The sequence below is a fragment of the Hyperolius riggenbachi genome, chromosome 1, assembly GCF_040937935.1.
Source record: "Hyperolius riggenbachi isolate aHypRig1 chromosome 1, aHypRig1.pri, whole genome shotgun sequence".
Lineage (NCBI taxonomy): Eukaryota > Metazoa > Chordata > Amphibia > Anura > Hyperoliidae > Hyperolius > Hyperolius riggenbachi.
Genome location: NC_090646.1, coordinates 123495710 through 123511711, shown reverse-complemented (window position 1 = coordinate 123511711; position 16002 = coordinate 123495710). Strand labels below are relative to the sequence as shown.

The 16002-nt window shown below is 43.8% G+C and overlaps 1 protein-coding gene across 15 annotated transcripts in view; it reads left to right on the top strand.

Moving 5' to 3' along the window:
- The window catches only part of APBB2 (amyloid beta precursor protein binding family B member 2), a 487722-nt gene that overhangs the window by 126963 nt on the left and 344757 nt on the right, over positions 1-16002 (top strand). The gene's annotated exons all lie outside the window — the stretch shown is intronic.

Genomic DNA, 16002 nt, shown 5'->3' with positions numbered 1-16002 from the left:
TCTTGGCATAATGTCCCACCTAAAGAAAGCCTAATTGGTGGCGAAAAAAACAAGATATAGTTCATTTCATTGCGATAAGTAATGATAAAATTATAGACGAATGAATGGAAGGAGCGCTGAAAGGTGAAAATTGCTCTGGTGGTCAGGGGGTAAAACCCCTCAGTTGGGAAGTGGTTAAATGATGTTTTTTATTATTTAGTGAGAAAAAAAAAACTCCAAATCTACATGGCCCTGTGTGAAAAAGTGATTGCCCCCCTTGTTAAAAAATAACTTAACTGTGGTTTATCACACCTGAGTTCAATTTCTGTAGTCACCCCCAGGCCTGATTACTGCCACACCTGTTTCAATCAAGAAATCACTTAAACAGGAGCTATCTGACACAGAGAAGTAGACCAAAAGCACCTCAAAAGCTAGACATCATGCCAAGATCCAAAGAAATTCAGGAACAAATGAGAACAAAGTACTATAATTGAGATCTATCAGTCTGGTAAAGGTTATAAAGCCATTTCTAAAGCTTTGGGACTCCAGCGAACCACAGTGAGAGCCATTATCCACAAATGGCAAAAACATGGAACAGTGATGAACCTTCCCAGGAGTGGCTGGCCGACCAAAATTACCCCAAGAGCGCAGAGAAAACTCATCCGAGAGGCCACAAAAGACCCCAGGACAACATCTAAAGAACTGCAGGCCTCACTTGCCTCAATTAAGGTCATTGTTCATGACTCCACCATAAGAAAGAGACTGGGCAAAAACGGTCTGCATGGCAGATATCCAAGGCGCAAACCACTTTTAAGCAATAAGAGCATTAAAACTCGTCTCAATTTTGCTAAAAAAACATCTCAATGATTGGCAAGACTTTTGGTAAAATATCTTGTGGACCGACGAGACAAAAGTTGAACTTTTTGGAAGGTGTGTGTCCCGTTACATCTGGCGTAGAAGTAACACAGCATTTCAGCAAAAGAACATCATACCAACAGTAAAATATGGTGGTGGTAGTGTGATGGTCTGGGGTTGTTTTGCTGCTTCAGGACCTGGAAGGCTTGCTGTGATAGATGGAACCATGAAATCTACTGTCTACCAAAAAATCCTGAAGGAGAATGTCCGGCCATCTGTTTGTCAACTCAAGTTGAAGCGATCTTGGGTGCTGCAGCAGGACAATGACCCAAAACACACCAGCAAATCCACCTCTGAATGGCTGAAGAAAAACAAAATGAAGACTTTTGAGTGGCCTAGTCAAAGTCCTGACCTGAATCCTATTAAGATGTTGTGGCATGACCTTAAAAAGGCGGTTCATGCTAGAAAACCCTCAAATAAAGCTGAATTACAACAATTCTGCAAAGATGAGTTGGCCAAAATTCCTCCAGAGCGCTGTAAAAGACTCGTTGCAAGTTATCGCAAACGCTTGATTGCAGTTATTGCTGCTAAGGGTGGCCCAGCCAGTTATTAGGTTCAGGGGGCAATTTCTTTTTCACACAGGGCCATGAAGGTTTTGAGTTATTTTTCTCACTAAATAATAAAAACCATCATTTAAAACTGCATTTTGTGTTCAATTATGTTATCTTTGACTAATAGTTAACGGTTTTTGATGAGCAGAAACATTTAAGTGTGACAAACAAGCAAAAGAATAAGAAATCAGGAAGGGGGCAAATAGTTTTTCACACCACTGTATATGTGCAGTAAAGCCCTGGAAAAAGTATAGATAAATAACATCAATTCCCTGGTGTGCAGTCATCAGCATCCTGTACGATCAACCTCATACATCTGTTCATCTGTTCAGTTTACTTCAGTAAGAAACTCTAGATTGTAAGCCTTCGGGCAGGGTCCTCCTCCTTGTGTCTCCTACCTGTTCACACACCTCCATTACCGTACATTACCGTACACCTATCGTGTGGATCTGAGTGAACTCTTGAGTGAACTCGATTTGCCTAATCTCCATGCTCTCATCCAGTTACTGAGTAAGCATTACCTTGTACTCCTACTGTGCTGTGTGATCTGGTTTGCATGTATTCCTGTATTGGCTAATTCAGGGCTGTGGAGTCAGTCGAGGAGTCTGAGCAATTTGGGTACCCCGAGTAGAAATTTGGAGTCGGTGTTTTCATAAACTGAGGAGTTGGAGTCGGATGATTTTTGTACAAAATCCACAGCCCTGGTAAGTATTAGACTAAGGAGTCGGAGTCGAGGAGTCTGAGCCATTTTGGGTCCCCGGAGTCAGAGTTTGAGTCGGTGGTTTCATAAACTTCAGGAATTGGAGTCGGAAGTTTTTTTGTACCGACTCCACAGCCCTGGACTTATTGCTGTCACCCCTAAATATTATCTGTAACCTTAACTAAAATACAGCACTGTTTAATATGTTGGCGCTATATAAATAAAATAAATAGATCATGCAGCCCCATATACACTTACACATTCTAATATACAATCATGTAACAGCTGCCCCTCTGCATATAAACTTACACTTCTAGAGTGAGGTAACAGAGTTCAGTAACGGCAACTTTCACATACCGTTTATGCTTGTTGGATACTTGAAAGATTTTATATGCAATGGTGTAACTTTAGCCTTCACGACCATGTAGGGCCCATGGGCTATGAGGGGCTCACACCTATTCCAACTTTGGCTGTGTAGGGCAGCGGAGCATTATAGTTACCTGCTCCACTGTTGTGTTGGTTATTCTCTGCTGCTGCATGCTTTAAGGCCCATACACATGTCGGACTTTTGCAAACGACGGGTCGTTTGAACGTCCCGTCGTTCAGTCGTCCGCACGCTAAATCGGCCGTGTGTACAGACTGTTGTTCAGGTGATAAGACTGATTTTGAGTGATCCGCCCGGCGGATATGCTTGCATGCAGTTGCCAGGAACAACAGAGAAGTGTGTGTGGTGTTACTGAATCCTAGTTAGGGGGCCTAATGCCATTTTTGTGGAGGACCCCAAGGGGTTTTTCATGCCTCTGATAAAAAAAGGTAGAAAGCTATTAAATAGATGTACTTCATTAAAGTGACTCCGAGCTCACCCAAAAAAAGAAAGTTGTACTCACCAGGGGCTTTCTCCAGCCCAGTGCTGGTCGGGAGGTCCCACGCCGGCGTCCTGGCTCCTCTCCTTCTCCCCGCTCCGGAATGGCTGACAGGCCGCAGCCCGGGCGACACTCGGCAGAGTGTCGGGCTGCAGCTTCCGCGTATGACGCGGCTGACGTCACACGCCGGCCGCCTCGCGTCATCACGGCGGCCGGCGTGAAAGTACTGCGCATGCGCGCTTTAATCGCGCATGCGCAGTACTTTCACGCCGGCCGCCGTGATGACGCGAGGCGGCCGGCGTGTGACGTCAGCCGCGTCATACGCGGAAGCTGCAGCCCGACACTCTGCCGAGTGTCGCCCGGGCTGCGGCCTGTCAGCCATTCCGGAGCGGGGAGAAGGAGAGGAGCCAGGACGCCGGCGTGGGACCTCCCGACCAGCACTGGGCTGGAGAAAGCCCCTGGTGAGTACAACTTTCTTTTTTTGGGTGAGCTCGGAGTCCCTTTAAGTACAGTAGTTCTGTACTGTGCTTGTATCTGCTTACACATTTTCACACACACCAAAGGAAAAGGACCCTCTTTTTCAATCTTTACTGACTAAACACAGCACAATGCTTTTACAAAATTAGTAGTAGCAGTAGGGTATTGTACCATGTTAGCCATCGGTAAAAGCAAGAAGTTTTGAATCAGGATGATACCATTTATTGGCTAACTTAAAAGAATAAAAGTAAGCAAGCTTTCGGCTGTATAGGCTTCGTCAAGCTTCACTCCTGTTTCCTAACAAGATGTTGGAACAGACAACTTTATACATGCAACATCAAAAAGGAATACATAGATTTTTTGCAAGCATAAATGCACATTATTAAGATACCATAAGTGAAACAGAACACCTAACCAGCCAAACAGGAGGGGGTAGCAGCCAGGAAGGGGGGGCAACACATCGGCTGGGAGGAGGGTCGCCCCTCCCCGCTCCCCTTCCAGCTATGTCCGCTATGGCAAAATGGCAATAATGAGCGAGCGAGCAGGGAAGCAGTACCTACCATCCTCTGCTTGCCGTGTGACTTCCTGCAATGTCACGCGGCGAGCAGAGGAAGAAAGGTAATTGCTTCTGCGCTCACTCGCTTATTATTGCTATTTTGCTATAGCGGACATAGCTGGCGGGAGAGCGGGGACCCAGGTGAGGGGGGGGAGACCCTCCTCTCCGCCGCTGTGCCCACTGCCCCCCTTCCTGGCTGCTTCCCCCTCCAGCATACCTGGAACACCTATAGGGGAGACGTAGCGGTGATAAGCAGGCAGTAGGCAATCCGGATCTCCCTCCGCTTCTGTGTCTGTGTAGAGGGAGATCCGTTTTTGCATTGCCTGCCACTACCCCTCCGTGTATCCGGGCTCTGTGAAGTACCGACAAATCCACCGTTCAGTTTTTCAAACTGGATTCCCCGGATCCATTATTTGGGTGAAGACGGCTGCTATTTTTAACATTGGTATCCGTAGCTCCGGTTTTGGTCTGGGCCCAAACATGGAGCCACGGACACGTTTTAACAACAAGTGTGAACCGGCCATAAATGGTATCCTGATACAAAACGTTTTGCTTCTACGGAATTACTGATCCACTATTGTTTGAAAAGCTTGGTATATGAACACAGCCAAATGAAAGTTGATTGAAATCCAGGTTGGACACAACTTTTGGGCATCCACGTTTTTGTTGTGTGTCTTGTAGCTATGCAAAGACTCTGCAGCTTTACATACTGAGGAGCACGGTGCTCATGTTTTTAAGCCTGCTGACTGTTCCTGGGTGAACTATCGGCTGGAAAATGTGTAGTTTTCTTGGCTCATTTCCTGCGGTGTTAAGCTGGGTTGAGGGGGTCTCTGGCTTCTGTCTCCCTGTCTTCTGCATTGCCATAAACATGCATATTCATGGTTTTGAGAGTACAGTGTAAAACCTGCATGGTACTGGCAGCCTGCAGTAGTATAGCTAAGCTGGGTGACTATGCAGCTTGATAATATATTGGATGTTCCAGAAATCCCTTATTACAGATTGATACCGGAGGGATTTGCAAGAAGCTTCACATAAATAGGCTGTAAGCTTGCAGCTTAGCACCTCACACCCGCTGAATCTCACCTTGTTTTATCAGAAAGCAGCTTCAGCTTTTTCTGGCCTAAGGAGGTTTCCATGTATAGTTTCTCACTTATACAATTCACTGCACCCCTTTGTAGCAGTGATTTCTGGTATGGATGTTTTTCTGTTGATGAGGACCTTCATCAAGAATCTTTTTTGCTTAACCCATATCATGCGCATGTTGCGGCACTATGGGCTGCTGGAGAATCTGTATTTTTTTTTTTTTTTTTTTGCATTAATCTGTGTTCTGATTTTACATTTTTCTCTGCAGTAAAAAAAATTCAGATAATTTATTAACCACTTTGTCCTCCTTGACGTATAAAAACGTCAAGGAGGACAGGCGCGCTCCCGCGGCCGATCGCGCGCGTGCACGCGCACTCCCGGCCGCGGAGTCGGTAGCCACGGAATCAATGTATCGGGCTGGGGAGCCCGATCATTGATTCCTCTCCCCCGCTGAAAAAGCGACAGCTTCTCTCGGAAGCTTCGCTCTTTCTGAAGCTGTGTCTCTCTAAGCGTACATTGTACGCTTAGAGTGACGTCATGTAAAAAAAATCGAGATTGCCATCTTGTGGCCAAAATGTAAAACTACATGTAAATGCCCAAAAACATTACAAGACACCAATATTTCCCCAAATAAAACACTTTTAAAACCCACCCTCCCAAAAATGCCCACATAAAATGTTTAATAAAAAAAAACAAAAAAAACATTACTATAAAAAAAACAAAAACACATAAATATTTACCTAAGGGTCTAAACTTTTTAAATATCTATGTAAAGATGAAATATTTCTCTCTATTTTTTTTTTATAAGCTTGTAAATAGTGATGTATGCAAAACGGAAAAAATGCTCTTTTATTTCCAAATAAAATATTGTCGCGATACATTGTGATAGGGACATAATTTAAATGGTGAAATAACCATGACAAATGGGCAATAACAATACGTGGGTTTTAATTATGGAGGCATGTATTATTATAAAACTATAATGGCCGAAAACTGACAAATAATGATTTTTTTCATTTTTTTTCTTATTCTTCCTGTTAAAATGCATTTACAGTAAAGTGGCTCTTAGCAAAATGTACCCCCCAAAGAAAGCCTAATTGGTGGCGGAAAAAACAAGATATAGATCAGTTCATTGTGATAAGTAGTGATAAAGTTATAGGCTAATGAATGGGAGGTGAACATTGCTCGGATGCATAAGCTGAGAACGACTGAGATGTTAAGTGGTTAATCATAATCATTTTGTTTCTTTCCACACATTGTGTCTCTAATTTAGTTGTATTTTGCCGCAAAACAGAAAATCACAAATTAAGTTTGTGCGCTTTAAATGCCATCGCTGAGCGATGTAATAACAAAATAATGACCACAATATTGCAGTGGCAAGTGTCTTCCCTATCTTAGATTTCTGCTACCGTCTGTGTTTTCTTCATGCTGATAACCCCTTAGGCCCCTTTTACACTTAATCAGTTGCTCTCAGTTATAATTGAAAGAAAACTGATTTTCAAAGTATTGCCCATGTTTTCCTATGGCACAGTTCCCACTATACGCATCTAAAAGGGAACCTAAAGCAAGTAAAATTATTTAAAATAAACACATGACGTAGCTGCAAATGAATATTACATACTAACCTCACCGTCAGTTCCCCTCAGAAGCTCACCATTTTCTTCTTACAGTGATCCCACCCAGTTCTGACAATATTTTGTCAGAACTGAAATATACCAGTTGCTGTCAGTTATATATCAGCAGCTGTCGGTTACAACTGAATGTGCAAGGTAATGTCCATGTTTCCCTATGGCTCAAGTGGGTGACACTACAGTTTAACAGTGTGCTGACCAGGAAGCTGTTATGGGATAATGGCCATTTTCAAAATGGAGGACGGAGAATTCCATTGATCACTGTGGACAAATGAGACGCAGGAGAGGAGAAAGAGATTGAGGAGTAGACTACACAGGAGGTAAGTATGACGTGTGTATGGTTATTTTGACTTTTTATTTTCAGTTCAGGCTCTCTTTTACTGAAATCTTTTTTACAATGCACTGCTATGGAAAAAACGCGTACAACATATGAAGTGTAAAAGGGCCCTCAGGCCTCATTCACATTACGCGCGTTGCCGTCTGTATTTTGGCAACGCGTGTAGGAGGCAGACACGCATGAATATCAGAAGTGCATAGACTGCACTGTGTGATGTTCACACTGCATGCGTTGCGTACCAGTGCAGTGTGCGAACATATGCTGCATGCATTTTTTGGCATAACGAACGGCTGACTCATTCACTACAGTGAATGGGATCAGCCACTCAACGCATGGAAATGCAGATGGAGTGCGATCGTATGCATTCCGAATGCGCGGCCATCTGCGTGTGATGATGTAAACGTGGCCTTACCGGTACTTCCTGTCACACAATAAAGACCTAATAGAAGTTTGGAGGAATTCTTCCGAGGGGAGGGGGAATGATTCTGTGTTTGACGGATAACCCTGAGACAGGTGTGCACTTTGGAATATTCACCCCCTACTGCTGGTCTATTGTCATCCTCAAGAACAGAAAATGATGGAATTAATGGTGTCCCTGTGCCAGATGCCACATAAACCGGGAATGCTAAGAAATCTTCCCAGAAGGAACATAAGCAGCAAGTGAAGCCTAAGTTTCTAACCTTTCCACATACTATCCAAAGGTAATAAATGCAGCTTGATTGAACAATGTCCTTTCGTAATACAGTATATCTGCAGTGAACTTACTTTGCCTCAAATAAAAGCAGTTTTTGAAAGCTATTGGTTCTGGGGCTGATATTGTTGTTTCACAGTATGAGGGAGACAGTTGGCAGCAATCTTTCTTTCTACCAGGGAGAGGCAGATGACAAGCCTCTCTCTTGCTTCAATGGCTAACGTGCAGCATAGTTGCCAGCCAGTAGTACTTATTGGCATGGGATGATAGTCTCTCATCTGTCCAGAGATTCACAATCACAACAGCAGCCAAACCTGTCTCTCTCCTGGAGGCACACACGCACAATAGCAGTCCTGTGTGCATCTGTAGCTGATAAAACATCAGAGCTTTGCTTAAATCAGGAAGAGCAGTATTCCTGTAAGCAATGCAGCTCCTAAATCAGTCCTGTGATGTGCATTCACAACATACTGTGTCTCAGCAAATACCACCAATAATTCACGTAATTGTCTCATACCTTGTCTCATACCTTAGTATCTGGCCTAGGATCCTGTACCTACTGGAAAGAAAGCTTAAAGGGATCCTGAAGTGAGAAGCATATGGTGGCTGCCATATTTATTTACTTTAAAACAGTACCAGTTACTGAGCAGTCCTGCTCATCTCTGTGGCTGCAGTAGTGTCTGAATCTCACACCTGAAACAAGCATGCGGCTAATCCAGTTAGACGTCAGTCAGAGTACATGATCTGTATGCTTGTTCAGGGGCTGAAGACAGAGGATCATCAGGAAAGCCATGCAATGTTTAAAAGAGAATAATATGTCAGCCCCCATGTTCACATCAGCATGGCCGGCCTTTGTCCTGAGCAACCGGAGCGGTCGCTCAGGGCGCTGGCTTCCAGGGGGCGCACATGATACGCATTCAAACGGCCCTGGCCACATTTCTACCTGCTGCCTGCAGGCTCCAGGTCTATCTGTGGCTGCTGCGTGTGATAGCTCCGCCTCCTGGTGCCACTGGGGGTGATGGGGGCGAAGACTCCAGGAGCCTGCTTCTGCCTCTTGCTGAGTCTCTCTGAGCCATGTGTGCCAGTACATCACACAGGTGATGTCTGCTCTGCGCACTAATCAGAGAGAGACCTGCTTGTCCTCCTGACTCCTGGCCATCTTCTGTCCCCAACTTACAAGCAGAAAAGTAAGGTTCCCCAACTGCCCCCTGGTTGGGGAAGGGGGGGGGGGGGGGGGAGTGTATATAAATGCCAAAGGGGGATCTGCTTGTATACTATACACTATTTATCTGCCTAGCTATATACACTAAAAGGGAGGGATCTGCCTATATATACTAAGGGGGAATCTGCCTATATATACTAAGGGGGAATCTGCCTATATATACTAAGGGGGATCTTGCACGTGCGTGCGTGTAGAGGATGAATGGGGGGCACCAAAATCTGGTTACGCTCAGGGCACTGTGAAACCTAAGGCTGGCCCTGCACATCAGGATCTTGATTCACAAAAGAGTGCTAACTGATAGCACGGCCATTTTTGCGCGAATGTTTGCATTTCGCGCGATTGCGAATTGTTGCGCAAAACTGTTTTCGCGCGTGAAACGTGATTTTGCGTGCGAAACCAATATCGTTTGCATGCAAAAATTTGCGTTTGCGCGCAAAAAGGTTATTGTTTCGCGCAAAAAATCGCAATCCTGCGAAACGCAAAAATTCGCATGAAAATGGCTGTGCTATCAGTTAGCACTCTTTTGTGAATCAAGCCCCAAGTGTGCTTTAAAGCTTCAATACTACAGACACACAGACACAATGAACCTTATAGTAAACACACACACACCCCTAATAGTGAAATGCTGATAATAAGACTGCTTGGCACAACTGGCCAGTAATAATGTTAATCTGTTACTAAAGCCTGGTACACACCTTCAATATTGATTGGCCAATTTTATCAGTTCCATGTAGTATGAGAGCTTCCTTATACGTTACTTCCCCATACTACATGGAGGTGGTAAAATTGGTCACTGATTGGCCAGTCATTATTAAAAGTGTGTGTCAGGCTTTAGACTTTCTTTTTAACTTCTTGCCGACCGCACCACGCCAATTGGCGTGAACACGGCGGCAGCCCCAGGACCGCTCCACAACGATTGGTGTGAACGGCCTTCTATGGGACTAGCAGGAGAGTGCACTCATCTCTGCGATCGCCGGTCGGAGACTGTTAGATGGCGAAACCGCCATCTAATATACCTGTACAGCGCTGCGATCTAAGGCATAGCCGTGTTACACAGCTGACTGAGGGAGGGAGGGAAAAATATTTAAAAAAAAAAAAGACATTTTATTGAAAAAAAGAAAAATATTTGTAAAAAAAAATAAATAAATAACTAAACACTGGGGGAGCAATCAGACCCCAGCTCTGTTGGTGGGGAGAAAAGGGGGGGTTCACTTGTGTGCTGAGTCGTGCAGCCCTGCAGTGAGCCCTTAAAGCTGCAGTAGCCCAATTTATAAAAAATGGCCTGGTCTTTGGGGGGGGGGGGGGTTAACACCGTGGTCCTCAAGTGGTTAATAGTGCCCATACATAGTACAATTTTTTTTCGATTAGATAATTTCCTTCAATTATTCCATTAGATTGAATATAAATATTTTTCCAACAAGATCCTTCATTTTTCTTGATGGGAAAAAAATAAAGATTATTTTTGACTTTCGTTCAATTTAATCATTTTGGTTGAATAAATGGGAAAATTGAATGTTTTATTGTACCTTCTGTGGGCACCATTAGTGTCCTGTAGACCCTAGAGGGCATGTCCTTGTGTTAGCTGGTACTTGGCAGAGTGTGCTCCTTCCTATGCAATTGGGAGGTACTGCTAATCTAGGACAACAATGAAAGGGATTATAGGGTGTTAATCTGACAATACTTCCAGGAGTGATTACTGGCGAGTGCCTTTTGGCTCTATAAACATGATGGTTAGGCAGATAAGTCATCTTGTGTCTATGACATCTTGTGTTTACACACGCACTACCGCCAGCAACGCCGGACCCTTCCCCTGGGTGGACGTTTAGCCGACAGTAGCATGACACTACGACAGTTCGCGCTGTCGGCGGACTGATAAAGCTGTTTCTGAACGATCCGCTCAGCGGACAGTAGTGCGTGTACACACGCACTACTGTCGCTGAAACGCCCGCCCAGCGGGAGGGTCTGACAGACCTGTCGTTGCCGGCGGTAGTGCGTGTGTACGCACCTTATGACTAACACTGATATTTATATTTTTATATATCCAAGTAGAGCTGTTTAAACCAGTAGCGTCACTAGGGGGGTGCGGTGGGTGCAGACCGCACCAGGTGTCACCAGCAGAGAGGGGGTGACAACAAGTTCCAGGATAAGGGAACAACCCTAGTGACGCCTTTGGTTTAAACCTGAGGCTTATACTGAAGAGCTCTTCCCTGTAGCTATTTATTATGCCTGTAGACAAGGAAAGTAGGCGAAAAAGGCTCTCCACAAGATTGCTGGCAAAACCACTTCTTGACAGCTACCTCCGCTGCCGTGACCAGGATAGATCCTTTTCACCTTTCGAATAGTCAGTCATACAATGTCACAGCGCCAGGATTTATGCTGTCTCAGGCAGTCAAGCAATCCACTATTACTCCACCTCCAGAGATACACTCAACTCTGCATACTTCCTGTGTGACTCGTTTCACCGGAAACAGAAAAGCAGAAAAAAGTCTCTCTCAGTGGGTAACGGTAACACTTTAATTTTCCATACAAGGCACAATAAAATCGGAGTAAAAAGATCACTTACATCAAGAGGGTCCTATGCCAATATAGGACCCCCTCCGGACATATCGCTTCCCACCCTTGTGGTACTAAGGACATGTACAATCGAGCACTGGTGCCCAGCCCGCTCTCGTCCCGACTAGTTTCGGCCTTCCGCCGTCATCAGGGGATACGAGAGCGAGCAGGCTAAGGCACATATATAGAATCATGAGCATAATTACCTGTAGCATGACAAGCCGCTGTCACCGCCCGGAGCGCTTGGACGCACTAAGGACCACTTCCGGTCGGCGGCCATACTGCATCCGGTTTGCGTCAGTGGGACGCATACGCGTTCCACCTATGTAAACAAGGAGACAAACGCGGAAGTAATGTCGCATGTACATGCCGACACTTACTCCGCGGTGACATGCGGATGGCAGCGGCAAGGCAGCCAAGGCACTGGCGTCAATACTTCTTAAAGTTAAAATCTAATACTGTAAAACATTAACATTTACACATCATTCTTAAAACAACAAAATACAATTAGAAAACAAGTGTCTGTATACAGTTACGGCTGTAGCGCCATCTGCTGTCCATATCTGATATTGCACTCTGTCCCAATACACTCCACATGAATTCCTATCTAGAATCAGTCAAATACAGGTACATGGGCATTACAACATTGGTCATTACAGAAATATTATTGCACTCTACCCCACAGACCCTAACATCATATATTATTGGTATGGGAATTGCAGTGCCCATAAAACTAGATATGAATAAAAAAATTATATAAAATGAATAAAATAGATCCTACCTTTAAAATTTCATAACGAGTATTCACACATGTTACGAATTAGCTAGAAAACAATTCAAATTAAAATCAATGTTAAGACCAGCCGGGTACATACAATTCAATTTTATAATCCAGTTCATTTCTGACTTAGCAAGATCCCTATCCTGATTGTTGCCCCGCCAGTTCTTCGTTACTTGGTCTATGGCAGAGTACACAAGTCCTTTAGGATTACAATTATGCTGTTCCTTAAAATGCGCAGATACTGAATGGTCCATGTATCCATTTCTGATATTATTGACATGTTCGTATAGCCTCTCCCTGAGTGCCCTCGTGGTCAAACCCACATATTGTAGGCCACAGGGGCACTCAAGGAGATACACCACCATTTTGGACTCGCAATTCAGAAATGTCTTAATCCCAAAAATCTCTCCACTATCATTGTTTTTAAAGGAGGTCGTCTTTCGTGCCACCTTTGTGCAATGTCTGCACGCATAGCACGTGCCACATTTGTAAAAGCCAGTAAAATTTCCCAGCCGCCCCGAAGCTTGTGTAGGAACATCTATTGCACTATTGGTGATAATATCTTTTAAGTTGGGTGCCCTCCTATATATTACAGTGGGGTTATCTGGTAGAATATTGGCCAACTCTGGGTCTGCCATTAGGACGTGCCAATGTTTTTTTAGAATACTCTTAACTTCCCTATGTTGTACGCTGTAATCTGTAATCATCGCTACCTTTTGATCATTATCTCTCTCCGTAGGCTGTTTATGAATAATCTCTCTCCTATCTTTCTGTTCTATCTCCACTTGGATTTGGTTGATCTCCTCTCTTGTGTAGCCTTTCTCAATAAATCTGGTGGTAAGCATCTCTGCTTCTTTATGAAAATCCTCCAGATTAGTACAATTCCTATACACCCTCAGAAGTTCACTTTTCGGTACAGATCTTAGCCACATTTCATGATGGCAGCTTCCCTTAGGGATGTAGCTGTTACGGTCAGTGGTCTTAAAAAACGTTTGGGTCTTAACGCTACCATTATCATTGTGAATGATCAGGTCTAGATACTCCACATAATCTCTACTATAATTGCAAGTAAATTTTAAATTTTCATTATTTTTGTTTATGTAGTCTATAAACATTAATAAGGAGGCTTCGTCACCCTCCCATAAAAAGACCACATCGTCTATGTACCTTCTCCAAAATCGCAATGCAGTGTGTCTGTTAGTGTCTATAAACTCCTCCTCCCACTTAGCAACATATAAATTCGCCAAGCTGGGTGCATACTTAGCCCCCATTGCTACACCGATCTTCTGTACAAAAAACTGGTTGTGATACCAGAAATAGTTTCTGCTCATAGCAAATGTTAAGCATTCCATTAGGAAATCTATTTGTGGCCTACTGTAACTCCCAGAGTTCTCCAAAAAATATTTTACCGCTGCACACCCTTTCTTCTGATCTATAACGGTATATAGTGATGTTACGTCAGCGGTCACTAAAAAAGTTCCTTGTTCCAATGTAAAATTTTCCAACATCTTAATAAGTTCTCTCTCTAATTTTTTTATTCATATCTAGTTTTATGGGCACTGCAATTCCCATACCAATAATATATGATGTTAGGGTCTGTGGGGTAGAGTGCAATAATATTTCTGTAATGACCAATGTTGTAATGCCCATGTACCTGTATTTGACTGATTCTAGATAGGAATTCATGTGGAGTGTATTGGGACAGAGTGCAATATCAGATATGGACAGCAGATGGCGCTACAGCCGTAACTGTATACAGACACTTGTTTTCTAATTGTATTTTGTTGTTTTAAGAATGATGTGTAAATGTTAATGTTTTACAGTATTAGATTTTAACTTTAAGAAGTATTGACGCCAGTGCCTTGGCTGCCTTGCCGCTGCCATCCGCATGTCACCGCGGAGTAAGTGTCGGCATGTACATGCGACATTACTTCCGCGTTTGTCTCCTTGTTTACATAGGTGGAATGCGTATGCGTCCCACTGACGCAAACCGGATGCAGTATGGCCGCCGACCGGAAGTGGTCCTTAGTGCGTCCAAGCGCTCCGGGCGGTGACAGCGGCTTGTCATGCTACAGGTAATTATGCTCATGATTCTATATATGTGCCTTAGCCTGCTCGCTCTCGTATCCCCTGATGACGGCGGAAGGCCGAAACTAGTCGGGACGAGAGCGGGCTGGGCACCAGTGCTCGATTGTACATGTCCTTAGTACCACAAGGGTGGGAAGCGATATGTCCGGAGGGGGTCCTATATTGGCATAGGACCCTCTTGATGTAAGTGATCTTTTTACTCCGATTTTATTGTGCCTTGTATGGAAAATTAAAGTGTTACCGTTACCCACTGAGAGAGACTTTTTTCTGCTTTTCTGTTTCCGGTGAAACGAGTCACACAGGAAGTATGCAGAGTTGAGTGTATCTCTGGAGGTGGAGTAATAGTGGATTGCTTGACTGCCTGAGACAGCATAAATCCTGGCGCTGTGACATTGTATGACTGCCTATTTATTATGCCTGGCATCATTTGTATGATAGCTATGTAACTTGTCTCCGCTTTTGAACAAACAATGTGTAATAGCAAGTAGTAATGAGCCTCACTCTCCATGTGTAATCCTTAACAAACAAGATAATGAATACACAAAACAAGCCCACTGGTAAGCTAGGAGCTGGTCCAGAGTAACGAATTCCAGTCTTCTGCATTGATCAGAGTTCCAGCTGCATGGGGTTTGCAGCTTTAGTGAAGAAGGATGATGGTCAGAACATTTTAGAACCGTACTAGACAAATACCTTGAGTTTTGTTGTTTGCTTTACAGCTGAGCAGAGTTGCTTATGGTGACACTAGCAGAAACTAGCCAAAATTGTTCATGGAAGAGTGAGGATAACCGGTAATGTCCAGACCACACTCTATAATAATAATAATATGTCACATTATCTGTCATAAGAAAGGCTAATGATCTAATGTTCCAACCATCATCCTATTTAATCCAGAGGTTTGGATGTACATCACTTTAACCACTTCAGCACACGGCTATTTTACCCTTCTCGCCAAGAGCCATTTTCACATTTCAGTGCTCCTCCCATTCATTTGCCCATAATGTTATCACTGCTTCCCACACTTAAATTATCTATTTTTTTTCTCCCGCCATAAATTAGGGCATGATTCACAAAGCTTTTTCAGCTGATTTCACCTTATCTATGTTACTTATTTAACCTATTTTAGTTCCTGGACTTAGAAACTACGTCCAGGAACCATGCGCGCTCCCGCGGCCGATCGTGCGCGTACACGCGCGCTCCCGGCCCGCGGTTCGTTAGCCAGGCAAACAGTGAATCGGGCTATGGTGCCCGATCACTGATTCCTCTCCCCCGCTGAAAAAGGAACAGCTTCTCTCGGAAGCTTCGCTTTTTCTGGCTGTTGCCTCCCCCATGCGTCTCTCTAAGCGTATGTTACGCTTAGAGTGACGTCATGTAAACAAACTCATGGCCGCCATCTTGTGGCCAAAAAATAAAACTACAACTAAAAGTAAAAAAAATAAAACTCAAGACACATTTACATTATAAAACTATGGTTTACATCCCACCCTCCCAAAAATACCCAAATAAAATGTTTAATATAAAAAAAAAAACATTACAATAAAAAAAAAAACATGTAAATATTTACCTAAGGGTCTATACTTT